Source organism: Phasianus colchicus, chromosome 1, assembly GCF_987193195.1.
Source record: "Phasianus colchicus chromosome 1, bPhaCol1.hap1.1, whole genome shotgun sequence".
Taxonomy (NCBI): domain Eukaryota; kingdom Metazoa; phylum Chordata; class Aves; order Galliformes; family Phasianidae; genus Phasianus; species Phasianus colchicus.
This window is the reverse complement of record NC_143436.1, coordinates 144,458,972-144,471,219: the sequence shown is the minus strand read 5'-3', so window position 1 is coordinate 144,471,219 and position 12,248 is coordinate 144,458,972. Positions and strand designations below refer to the sequence as shown.

The following is a 12,248-nucleotide window of genomic DNA, read 5'->3' as shown; positions in this document are numbered from 1 at the left end:
ATTTAAAGAAATAACTGCTGGCAATCAATGGTACAAGTGGTAATCAATGCTACTATTTGCTCAAGGTTTTAGAAATTTGACTATCTCCAATGACATCAGTTAGAAGTTTGCTCTCAAGCCTCCACCTCATTGTCTGTTACAGCACATTCTTATAACTGTTCTGTAGAAAATCGAACTTAATATTGAATGGGTAACAACATATTGATCTTAGAGTGCTTTTAATCTCGTCATAAAGAATCCTGAACTATAAGAAGAGATATACGCATTTCTAACTTTTAACTCTTCCAATCTACTAACCTGAGTACAAAAGGGAAAAAAGAATAACTTCTTTCTTTGGCATCTACAAAACTCTAAAGGGAGTTTTTGTGTCTTCCCTACATCCACTTTTGTATCCCTCCTCTACACTGTGTTGTTTTCCAACAGAATTCATTATACAGTGCCACACACACTACAGATTTTGCAAAGAAGCTCAGCTGTGGTGAATATGTTTCAAGGAAACAATGAGATTTTATACAAGCCTATGGTTGTCTTTACTACTACTTGAAAATGAATTTACATCGTCTGTGTTCCTGAGAAATGAACATGACATTAAGAATACATTTTCTTTTGGCTTGAGTGGCTAGCTGAAAAGATAAATTGATCTAGAAAACATATATCGCCACTGAACTGTGTATATAAAAACAATTCAAGGCAAGGGATCAGGGTCAAAATTATAATCTACTCAGAAGAGTAAATCTATTTGTAACACACCTTCAACTGGCAGAGAAAACACAGTGAGTGCACAAATAAAGGTGTTCCCTACTAGATCACTTATAAGAAGCACGAGTCCTGGATGGAAATAAATTACTGGTTTTATGTCTTAAAAATAGCCTAGTGATGCATAAAGCATGAGAATGAAAACATCAGGCATTCTGAGTTCCAAGTCCATTGGAAACCATTCTTCTCTGGCTTCACCAAAACTGAGGACAGTTTTCATATTTCTCTTTCACAAGAAAACTATACATCAAGCCACACTGCAAACAAACACTGTTGTTTGTAATTTAGAAAATCTGGAAATAGGGTGAAATTGAGCAAGTTATTCTCCTCTGATGTGTGGTGATGCCTCTTAAGTTACTTTGATATCAGTAGCCAGAGAGCAGTTATTTTAACTGTGGGTTATAGGTACAAATTTATCAGATAGCTCCTGGCTCTTCCAACACCAGAGTTTCCTGATAACATTGACAACTTTCCTTCACACTTTTTTTTCATGCCTATCAATTTACCTGAAGAGCTTCTGTGCTATTACCTGTACTAAAACTTCTGTTTTCTCTTTAGCCAGGATAGTGAGAATATGCTCAAGCATGTGCTTATTGTCAAAGTGTAACATCTTGTGGCCAAAACATTCTCCTCATGATTTATGCTAACCTGTTGGCTTCTGCACCAGCAGGAAAATTCAAAATACAGGACACTCACATCTCACCCTAAAAACATGATTCCTAGCTTTACTGTAGTAACCAAAGGAAACAGAGATATATTTTTAGATTAATTGCCCATAGGTTCACCAAATTTTTCTGTATTTGTTTTTCAGATGATACTACTTTATGCCATTCCTCCCTGCTTGTTATTTTAAACTGCCTTGTTGCTAATACATCTGGCTGTCTTCTGTCCTTTCTCACAGGGTCTCACAGACATTACGAAAGCCAAAACAAGCAAAGCAAAATGATGACAAAAACAAAAACAAACAAACAAAAAAACAGAAGAAAAATGTCTTGCTATTTTGAGAGAAAGGTGACACTAAAAATATGTGTATATATTCTCAAGGAAAAGCAAATGGTGTCCCACCACTAGACCACACTTTAATTCCTCCATCACAACTGTCTTTGTAATAACTTTTCCTAAATATGCAGACTAATTTACTGACTACCATCACATTGTCAAGCACTGGCTGCACTTTTGTACAGCTGAGTCTCCTTGGTTGTGGTTCTTTCTGTCCTTTTTGTATTTGTCAATCAAAGTTCCTTTGTTGTTCATTTCCTTCAAGTCTTTCAAGAGCCTTTTGAAAAGTATTTTCTCCTTCTCCCACAATAATCAAAACATCAGTATATTAAAAACATTGTTACGGGCCATATGAACTCTATTTTCCTGTAAATGTCACAACATTTTTTACATCTATTTTCATGCTCACATACATTGCGGAGTGTATCTGTTTACTGTGGCCTTAAAATGACATCAAGCAAGGCAAAAGTTTGACTTCTGATTGACACTTCCTATCTTTTGAGTTATAAACACACCACTCTATTATCTTCAGTTTTATCCATATTTCCAGGTGGTTTTTTTTGTTCCCTTCCCTCTGTGCCCCAAAAGCACTGTATCATATGCTTTCTTAAAATAGATGAAACCATACCTCTCTCTTATTCCTATCTTTTTTTTTTGTTGTTAGCTATTAACCAGAAAACATTTTATAAGAAGTGGGAGCTGTTTTTCCGTAATTTTTATGCACAAATCTTCCTTAATTAATTTTACTGAAAAGATAAAAGCTATGATTCTGTGGCCTTTAATCAAAAAGGGTCTCTCTCTCCAAAGAATTAGTTTATAAAACTTGTATGCTTTCATACGCTTGCTGACAACTCCATAGAACAGTTTCACATTAATATTATTGCTCTGTCTCCCCTTCTACACTCTAAATGCCTTCTATTCTATATCTTGACAGTTCTAGGGTTTTGTGACTTTTTGGAATTGAAGATTTAAAGATGTTATTTATTTATTTTACAGGAAACTAATTCAGATTCCAGTAGTCTGTTATTCCTGCCAAATTTAATATTTATATTTTGGCACTAACTGATTGTTTGTACATTTTACAGTTTCAGTATAGAGACAGAAAACCAAATGAGTGCTGAATCTGAATGATCCTTTTGTTCCTACATGACACCATCCTAGGTGCAGAATAAGCCAACCTGAAGACTTTGTGGTTTTGATGCTTAAACAATGCTTAAACAGTACTAATTTTACGAAATAAATTGCTTTGTGCTATATCTGTGTAGTGTTAGGCTGAGCAGAACAGTGCACCGGGGTCTATGCCAAAGAGATATCAAAAATTCATGAGAGGTAGACATATGAGGAATTTATGACATGAATGGCAACACTATTTTTACAAAGGCCAATTAAAATCAATTACATTAGTTCAGAAATTCCAATTTATTTTAAGCAACCATGCAGATAAAACACTGTTGCATAGAGATACATTTCTGTGCAATTTGTACAATTTTCTTTTAGTGTCTACCCTTTGCAGACAGTCCAGACAGAACCAAGCATTCTCAGCAAAGCCTGTGTACAGGATTCTATTTTTCAGTACTCATCACAACTAAATTTTGTCCTCCATCTTCTATAAATGCAGAAATAATAGAGGTAAATGTGTTTTGTTTTGTTTTGGTTTTGTTTTTGTTTTTTGTCTGCTTCTCCCCCAAATTCCCAATACTGCCACTTTTGAACAGTCAACAGACAAATTCATCCTTGCTGCTCATAATTTCTTGCAAATCATGATTTTCAAAAATACCTTCAGAAAAATAAAATTTAAAACAAACAACCCAAAAAAAGAGACATTGGATCAGCTGAACAGTTTTCACAAAAGAATTTGCATCTCTTTAGGGAATGTGGGTGATGGAGAAACCTCACATCTATAAGTCTAAAGAATATTTCACTATATGGGGAAAAAAAAAAAAAAAAAAAAGAAAAGGACCAGAGAAAAGTGGAATCATTTACCTATTTCAAAAATTTCTTTTAGATCAATTTGAAATAGATTTTTCATTTGAAGAAAATATGAAACAAGATGTCATTCAGTACTATTTTTCCCCCACTAAATAAAATTCTTCTGTTTGTAGCCATAACGCATTGAATATTGCAGTAGCCTTTAGCTCAGAGCTCTAAACACATGAGCTCCACTCCAGTCTGCGGATGAGGCAATAGATGGGATTTTTCCACTGGAGTGGGGGCTGGTGAGACTTAATGAGTGTCACAGCTGATCTCATCTGTGGTGCCTCACAGTGGCCCCAGAAGTATAGCTGCCCTTCCACATCTCTGCCTGTGGCCTCTGAAGCACATACATGACCCTCATAACGAGGAGGAGGCCAAAGAAGAGGCTGTTTCCACAGTGAAACAAAGACTGCATGAGCAGTATTTTGATGCATCCAGAATCTCCAAGTGCTAAGGCAAGGACAGAACATAGGCAGATTTTAAAAGGCATTATAAAAAAAGTGATTTTTTGGAAGAATAATGAGAATGGGCAAAGAAAGGGAACTTTTACTGCAAAAAATGTGAAAGATTTTCCTAACTATTTTCTGTGTTAGGCTGCCTTGTTTTCTTTTTTCTTCTTTGATTTTCAACCTGTCATTAGTGGTACTTCCTAAGGACTTTGTCCATGCCACTTTGACTCCTCTGGAAGGATTTTTGATAGCTACTGAAGAAGAGCACTGAGCTTAGGGACTGTTACCTATTACTCTGCTCAAATGTCTGATTTCTACATTGAACTGAGTATACAGGTATGGGAAAATAACAGTAAAGAGATAAAGTTTGCTCATAGAGAGTGAGAACTGCATCAAAACTGAGGCAGCAATGTAGCTTCTCTGGCATTTATGACCTGGTCATCCTTCCTCATGCATCATCTTGCAGGATCTGTACACTTGATAAATCTCAAGGGCAGGGGAGGCATTTTGGCTGTGGATAAGAGGTTGAGAAGTTCCTTGTCACAGAGTCACAGAATCACAGAATCATAGAGTGGCTTGGGTTTGAAGGAACCCTAAGAATCACCAAGTTCCAACCGCCCTGAAACAGGCAGGGTCACCAACCTCCAGATCTGGCACTAGACCATGTTGCCCAGGTCCCCATCCAACAAGGTCTTGAACACCTGCAGGGACAGAACATCTACAACCCTTCCAGGCAGCCTGTTCCAGTACCTCACCACTCTCTTTGTGAAGAACTCTTCCCTGATGTCTAATCTAAATCTTCCCTCTTTAAGCTTAAAACTATTCTCCCTTCACTATCACTATCTACCAGAGTAAAAAGTTGATTTCCCTCCTTTTTATAATCCCCTTTTAAATAGTGGAAGGCTGCAATGAGGGCTCCTCACAGCCTTCTCTTCTCCAGCCCCGCTCCCTCAGCCTGTCTTTGTAGGGGAGGTGCTCCATACCTCTAATCATCTTTGTGGACCTCCTTTGGACCCTCTACAACAGCTCTACTTCTTTCCTGTACTGGGAGCTCCACAGAGAAAGAAAAGTCCTCCTCCACTCCTTGACCTTTGACCAAGTTTTACACTGTTGGGATGCTCTGCTGCATGCTGGTTTTGCAGGTGTGGTGGCTCTGCTGCTTCGCAAAAACTTCCAGCCTGCAAATCAAACTCTGCCATGGAAAAAATGGAGCCATTAGCACAGCGCCACCAGCAAATACAAAATTGGAAGCTTTGGATATATCCGCCTATGCTTGTATCAAGTTTTGAAGAATAAGCTTCGTTTCTCTTATCTCCTTACACAAGATCAGTAATGAAAAAACAGCCACTGTGAATCACGTTCACAGGTTCTGCTGAAGTTCTCAATCCCTGCAATCAGAAGAACACACTGTTTACACTGTGTATGATTTACACCAAAAATAAATCTGGTATTTCACAAAAAGAAGGCAAACAAAAAGTTTTCTTTTTTTTTTTGACATTTTTTTATCATGTTTATATGTATCTTCAGAGGTCTGTACTAGTTGATCCACTCACCACTTCCAATAAAGAAGTTGAAAAAAACCCTTTGAGTACATTTTATATCTCACAATACCAGGGAAACTGAGCTTAAAGCAAACATTTTTGGAGTCTTCGATGTTGGAGTTCCTGTTTAGCAGGGACAACTTGAGGCCACACATTCAGCTGTGCAGCACACAGTTCTACTCTCAGCATGCTCACCCCTTCTGAAAATCAGGTCAAGCATTTAGTTACCCAAAATATGCAATGAAAATGTGCTCACAAACAATCTTCCCCAAGCTCAAAAATTCTATCCTGTTTTTCAAGCCAGTTAAGATTTTGCCTATGGTGCGTCTTCTCAGAAAGCCCCAGAAGTGGACAGGGTCCAATTTGACCACAGGTTCCTACTGCGATCCCAGCACTGTTTTGTCCACACATAGTGAGCAACGCTGAACACAGACCTGGATACTTCACTATCTAACTCCCACATAAATGGATACACAGAAAAAATTCAAATCTACTGTGGGTCAGAACCAACCTTCAAATCTATGAAGCATGGCAGGGAAAAGCTTTTCTGCTGGTGTTTTAACAAAGTGAGTGCTTTAGAAAAAGACAGCCTACAAAATGAGTATGGAGGGCAAAACTTGCAAGCAGGAGAGCATACAGATAAATAGATTTAAAAAAAAAAAAAAAAAAAAGGTCAGGAAATAATCTGGGAACACCAGTACAAACAAATGGAGTAGTCTTGGGACAAAGTTTGATGTGATTATAGAAATTCAGAAAAAAAGCAATACAGATATTCCAGTGGCTCACTTACATAGGTCACTCTGAAAGTAATGCCTACTATTTATTTTCACTGAAACTACAACAAAGAGCACAATAACACTATTCGATAGAACAAATTCTGAGCTACAAAACACTATTTTTCAACATAATCACCACCATTAGCTATGCATTGTTTTTTTACGCCAGTGTTGAACAAGAGCCTGCCACAGTTTTAAAAATCTGCACCAGTTGAGGTGACCCACTATTTTATAGCTGCTATGATTGTATTGCTGCTAGAAAAATGTTGCCCATGCAATCCATCTTTCATTGTTGTAAACAAATGGAAATCAGAAGGCACCAAATCAGACTATATAGTGGGTGTGGTAGGACGGTCCATCCAAGATTGGCAGTGTACTCCATTGTCTTCAGACGTGTATGAGACCTGGTGCTGCAAGAGATAGGCTGTATTCTTCTCTGGTGTGAATCTGAAGTTCAAGCTTTCAGCTTAGTCACTGTCACTATGCAGCAGTCAGAATTGATAGTTTGTCCAGGTTCCAAGAAACGCTGAAAGATCATGCCTTTCTTATCCCAAAAGACAATGCACATGACTTTACATGCTGACGGCTGCATCTTGCACTTTTTCTTCTATGGGACATTCACATATTGCCACTCCGTGAACTTCTGTTTTGACTCTGGCTCGTACTGGTGACATTGTGTCTTGTCACTGGTAAGGATGCTATCTAGAAAACTGTCATCTTTAGCCTCATTTTGATTCAGTAAATCCTCACAAACTTGCAGACTTTCTGTTGCTGTGTGAGTATTCGTGGGACTCATCTGGCACTAACTTTGCTTATTCCAGCATTGCCATCATTGTTTCCAGCATGCTGAAGCCAGTATTCAGCTCCATACATCCAAATCACTTCTTCAAAGCTCTCTAATGAGAAGAGAATTTGTTCTAGAGCAGCACCATCCTGCTATGGCCTTAACTGATCAATTCATTTTAACAAAGCTATTTTAGAAACTAAAATTAAATAAATGGATTCATGCTTACAAAAAAAAAGGGGGGAAAAAAGCTTTTTTTTTTTTTTTTCCTACCCTACCTCTGCCTTCAGAATGCTATTGCAGTTATTTCATTACTTGCTCTTATCAATAATAACAAAAAAAATTGATGCCTTCTCTACTCACACAGTGTCTGTCTTTCGCCTGACGCTCATGACTTGTGCACCACCTGCAGTTGGCATGCCTTTCCCCAAAGAGCTGTTTGGTGTCTCAGGATGTGTATCTGTTAAATGGAAGCCTGACTCCTACCTAATTTACATTGGATTACAAGGCAGAGATAAAATTTTTGAATTACTACACTGATTGAAAAACTGATATAAAAATACTTTTGGTTCTCAATGGGGGTTAAAAATTAACATTTTAATTAGTTCTGCATAGCTAATAAAAGCACATCTGCTTTTTAAAAAGAAGGTGGGTTGTTCTCTTTAGTTAAATCTAATTTTTAGATTGAGATTAAGGGAGTAACTACACAGGTGCACCTGGCCAGAAACTTCACCAAATATCAACCAGTTTAGTCAGATATGGCCTCAAGTGTAATCAAAAGCAGGCCATACTATGAGGTCATTATGGGACTGCCACAAGATCGTTTCTCCAGCACCAGTCTGGCTTCTGCCAGGGGTGTGGAGCCTGGGGCAGGGAACACTGGAGGCTGTGGCTGGTTGCAATGACAGGAAGGATGTGGCCATTTCTCCTGATGCCTTCTGGATGGCGTACATCCAGGCTTACATTTTGGGATCTCCATTGCCATAGAGCCTAACAGCAGTAAGCTGTAACATAAGCAACATAAGCCTCCTAGATAAGTAGATGAGATGTAACAGAGGCTAAACATCATATATTTCTTAGCTGGGGTGACAGTGATAGGACACAAAGAAAAGACAAGGACCTGCATCAGGTAAGGGTCAAGTTGGTGTTAGGGAAAGGTTCTGCACCAGAGGACAGAGGGCATGGAATAGGTGCCCAAGGGCAATGGGCATTGCCCCAAGTGCTGGAGTTCATGGTGCGTTTGAGCAGTGCTCTCAGACATAGGGTTTAGTTTAGTTTTTGTTGGTCCTGTGTGGGGCCAGGAATTGGACTCCATTGATCCCTGTGGATTTCTTCCAACTCAGGATATTGTATGATTCTATTTTGGTTTTCCAATGGAGTGGGTAAGTGGGTGAAGGACACTCGTCCTGATTGGGTCACAGCATGGTTTCTGAACATTAGGATTGAATCTTTCTCCCTTCACTGAAATACAGAAGATACAAAGGCTTTTATTATAGCGGTCATTTCTTTATCATGATTTTATTAGTTTTATTATCTAAAATCATGCCCCTGAGCAACTGCATTTTTACATCTTTTAACACTTTTTTTTTCTTTTTTTTTTTTTTCTCCTATGTCTGTTCTTGTTTAAAACTCAAGGTAAGGACATTCTGTAGGTATTATCAAGTTAAAAGCAAATAAGCTTTCACATTCTTCATGAAGCATATTTTCCTTTACTGTTAATTCACTGTTTTGACAGAACAACAGAAATAAATGTACAAAATGGGAGGAATTCTTTAATAATATTATTTTTTTACGGATTTTTAAATGAAAAACTAAACACCATTCAAAAACTACAATATTAGCATAATCTTCTCTGTTCTAATGGCACGAACATTCTTGTGACTGGCTTAAACCTCTGCCAGGAGTCAATCCTCAGAGCCAAAGAGCAGAACAGCAACAGTGGACATATTTCAAAGCAAAGTAAAAGTACACTTGAATCACTTATAATCATCAATGTGTTTGGTTTTTTTTTTAAAAAAATTTAATATTTATGGCTCTCATTTATGAAATTACATACTGCAACATAAAATGTTATGAGCTGTAATTTATTTTATTAAAATGAAAATCAGGAATATTCAATTACTGATTTGGATACCCTCAATTGAATCCCTATTCCTGAGCACTCTCTAATTGTTTTAAGGGAAAGAAGCTGCAGACACATTACTTACAGAACAATTCTTTGTGAAGAATAGAGAGGCCTTGCAGCACCCAGGAGAATGCTTGTTACATTTATTTTATATGAAATAAAACAGCTGTCTTAAAAACTCTCCATTGCCCCAACGTGCAAACACTTATAAATATTAATAACCTTAATTAGTGTACTTGACATTAGGAGGACACTCATATTTTGAAACTAAGACATGAATAACTATAATTAATTATAATTATTTGAAGATAGGTGAAGCATTCCAGATATTTATCAATACAAGTTTCTGTAAGTAGACACCAAGATAAACTCACCCACCCTAGGAAACTGTATGCTACTGTACAATTTAGTGTTTCAGATCCTGTGATCTATGCTCTCATATTTTAAATGCCTCAGCAGCTAAATACACCCATGATATAAAAAGACACTCAGAGATAATGTATTAATCAGAGAGTTTCTTCTTCTATTTCAAAACATGGCATTCATCCATCAAAGGTAAATCTAAGTTTCACTGAACAACTGCATTCAGTCAGTTGTCCCTCTTCCTTGAAGTGAAGGCATCCAAAAACATGATGATCTCTGCCTCTAGATGAACATGGAATGTAGTCAGAATTATAATTATAAATAACTGACATCTTCTATAGTGTCCCGTGTATTCTGGCCTCCTTATTAAATCATATCATGTTTCAATTCTATCTCTAAGACTATATGGAGAAAAAAAAAGCTAATCTATTTTGCAAAGGCACTTATGTCTGAAAATAATAATAATAAAAAAAAAAACACAAAAAAACAAAAACAGCACAGCACTCTAACTACGAAATCACACATTCATTATTTTTTATAACCCTAAGATCTCATCCATAGTTTCATCTCTAAACAGGCTAAGTAGACAACTGAACAATCCCACATCATTCCTCAAAGAGACGAACTGGTTTCAATATTTTGGCAAAGTATTTTTACACACCAATCTGAATTGCTTAGAGCTACTCAGTCAAGATAAATACAGGGACTCAACAAGCACTGAATTTCTATCACTGCAGATCTTTCTTAACAGAAAAAAATATTGATCCAATCTGCACCAAAAATGAACACAATTGAGCACCATGAATCCTCCATGAATCCTAATATTCTATTTAACCCTATAGCAGAAATTGGTGTGAGGTCAAGATATCATTTAACACCTGTGGAGGTAAATTCCTGCTGAGTATAGTTGCAAAGAAAAGCTGTAATCCTCCCCAGGGATTTTCCTGAAGAAGTAAATGAGACTTGTGCACACAGAGAGGTAACAAGAAAAGCCCTGGGAGAGATAAGCTGAATTATTTTATTACCATATATTGCTGAGAGCTAAGAGCTCAATAGCAGGAGTTGCATGGAACAGGAAGAACAATGAAGCTACATCATCTCCCAGTCAACCCTTCACTCTTATAAGATGTATGAGGATAAGGCTGAAATATTGAGTTCTTCTCTTCTTGTGTCAAGAAAAGGAAGACTCAGCTACGATTCCTATATGTAGAGCAGAGACAGAGAAGGGTGGCCTCACTGCTTGTACCAGGCCATTGGCTGTGTGTTAGGCCAGTGCATGGGACCTGGGGCTTGTTTGGCTATGGAGGTTTGCTAGAACTTATTCAGCTCCAGCAGCAGTTATCACAGAGTCCCAGAAAAACTCAGTTCACAGAGAACTTAGAAGGGCCAACCCCCTTCTCAAAGCAGTTCAGTATGAGGAAGGCTATTCAGTATGCTTATTTGGGTATTAGTTGACTTTCTATACTGGTCTGCAATTAATGGAGAATGCCAGCCCATTTTAAAACATGAAATTTTCCCCAAATTAAGTAATAAATATCCCCTCTCTTAGTTGACATACCAATACCAAGAAGAAAGCTAGAAAGACATTCAAACAGGGTTTGACAATGGCAAAGATCCAGTAATATATATATATATTTTAAAAATAATAACATTTAATGAAATCAACACCAGATGATACAAAATTAATCAAGAAATAGCAAATTATTTATTTTTTGGCAATCCATATTGTCTATATATCTATAATCATGGCTTCAGTCTACTTCTGAAGTAAGTCAGAAGACTAATCTTCAGCCAATAAAGACACACCACCTCATTATATTCATATTGTTTTATGGATTTACTTTGTAGCATTAGAAATAAATTATTACTTGAAAAATATTTAATTAGTGGAAAGAATAGTAAATAATTCACTTTTCTGTACACCACACTTAGTTTTGATTTGCAATAAACTTTTGCAGTATATCAGCCTTAGGACTCCTACTCACCATATTGTTAATACCCTTTATAGTACCATAAGAAATAGAGACAGAATTAATCTACTTTTTCACTTCCAATCACCGCATTTAAAACGACATATGGTTGAAGTTGAATGTATTTTGAGAATTCTGTTTTCCGAAATTTAATAACATCTTAAATTAATCTATCTTTTAAATTCCATCAAAATTACACTGAAAAATATTAGTAGTATTCTGATGTATTTCAATTAGAAATATGTAAAGGCAAGTCAGACTTCTGTATGGTACATTATTAGCTGCTTCATAGAAGTGAGCAGACATCGCTATTCCCATTTTTTTCTGCTGGAAGACAAGCAAAACCAGATCTTAAGATTAAGAACCTCATGACAAATAAGAACAGAGGCATATTTCTGATTCCCAAAATACTCAGAAAAAGCTCATTGTCTGCCTAACACTGTCTGCTTACCTTCCTTGATTTACTATTTTACCTACACCAGTCTCGCTTCTTGTAAATGCCTGCATTGCT

The 12,248-nt window shown here is 37.0% G+C and overlaps 1 protein-coding gene across 8 annotated transcripts in view; it reads right to left on the bottom strand.

The window, feature by feature from the left end:
• Positions 1-12,248, bottom strand: part of FGF14 (fibroblast growth factor 14) — a 382,652-nt gene that overhangs the window by 18,198 nt on the left and 352,206 nt on the right. The window lies entirely within an intron of this gene.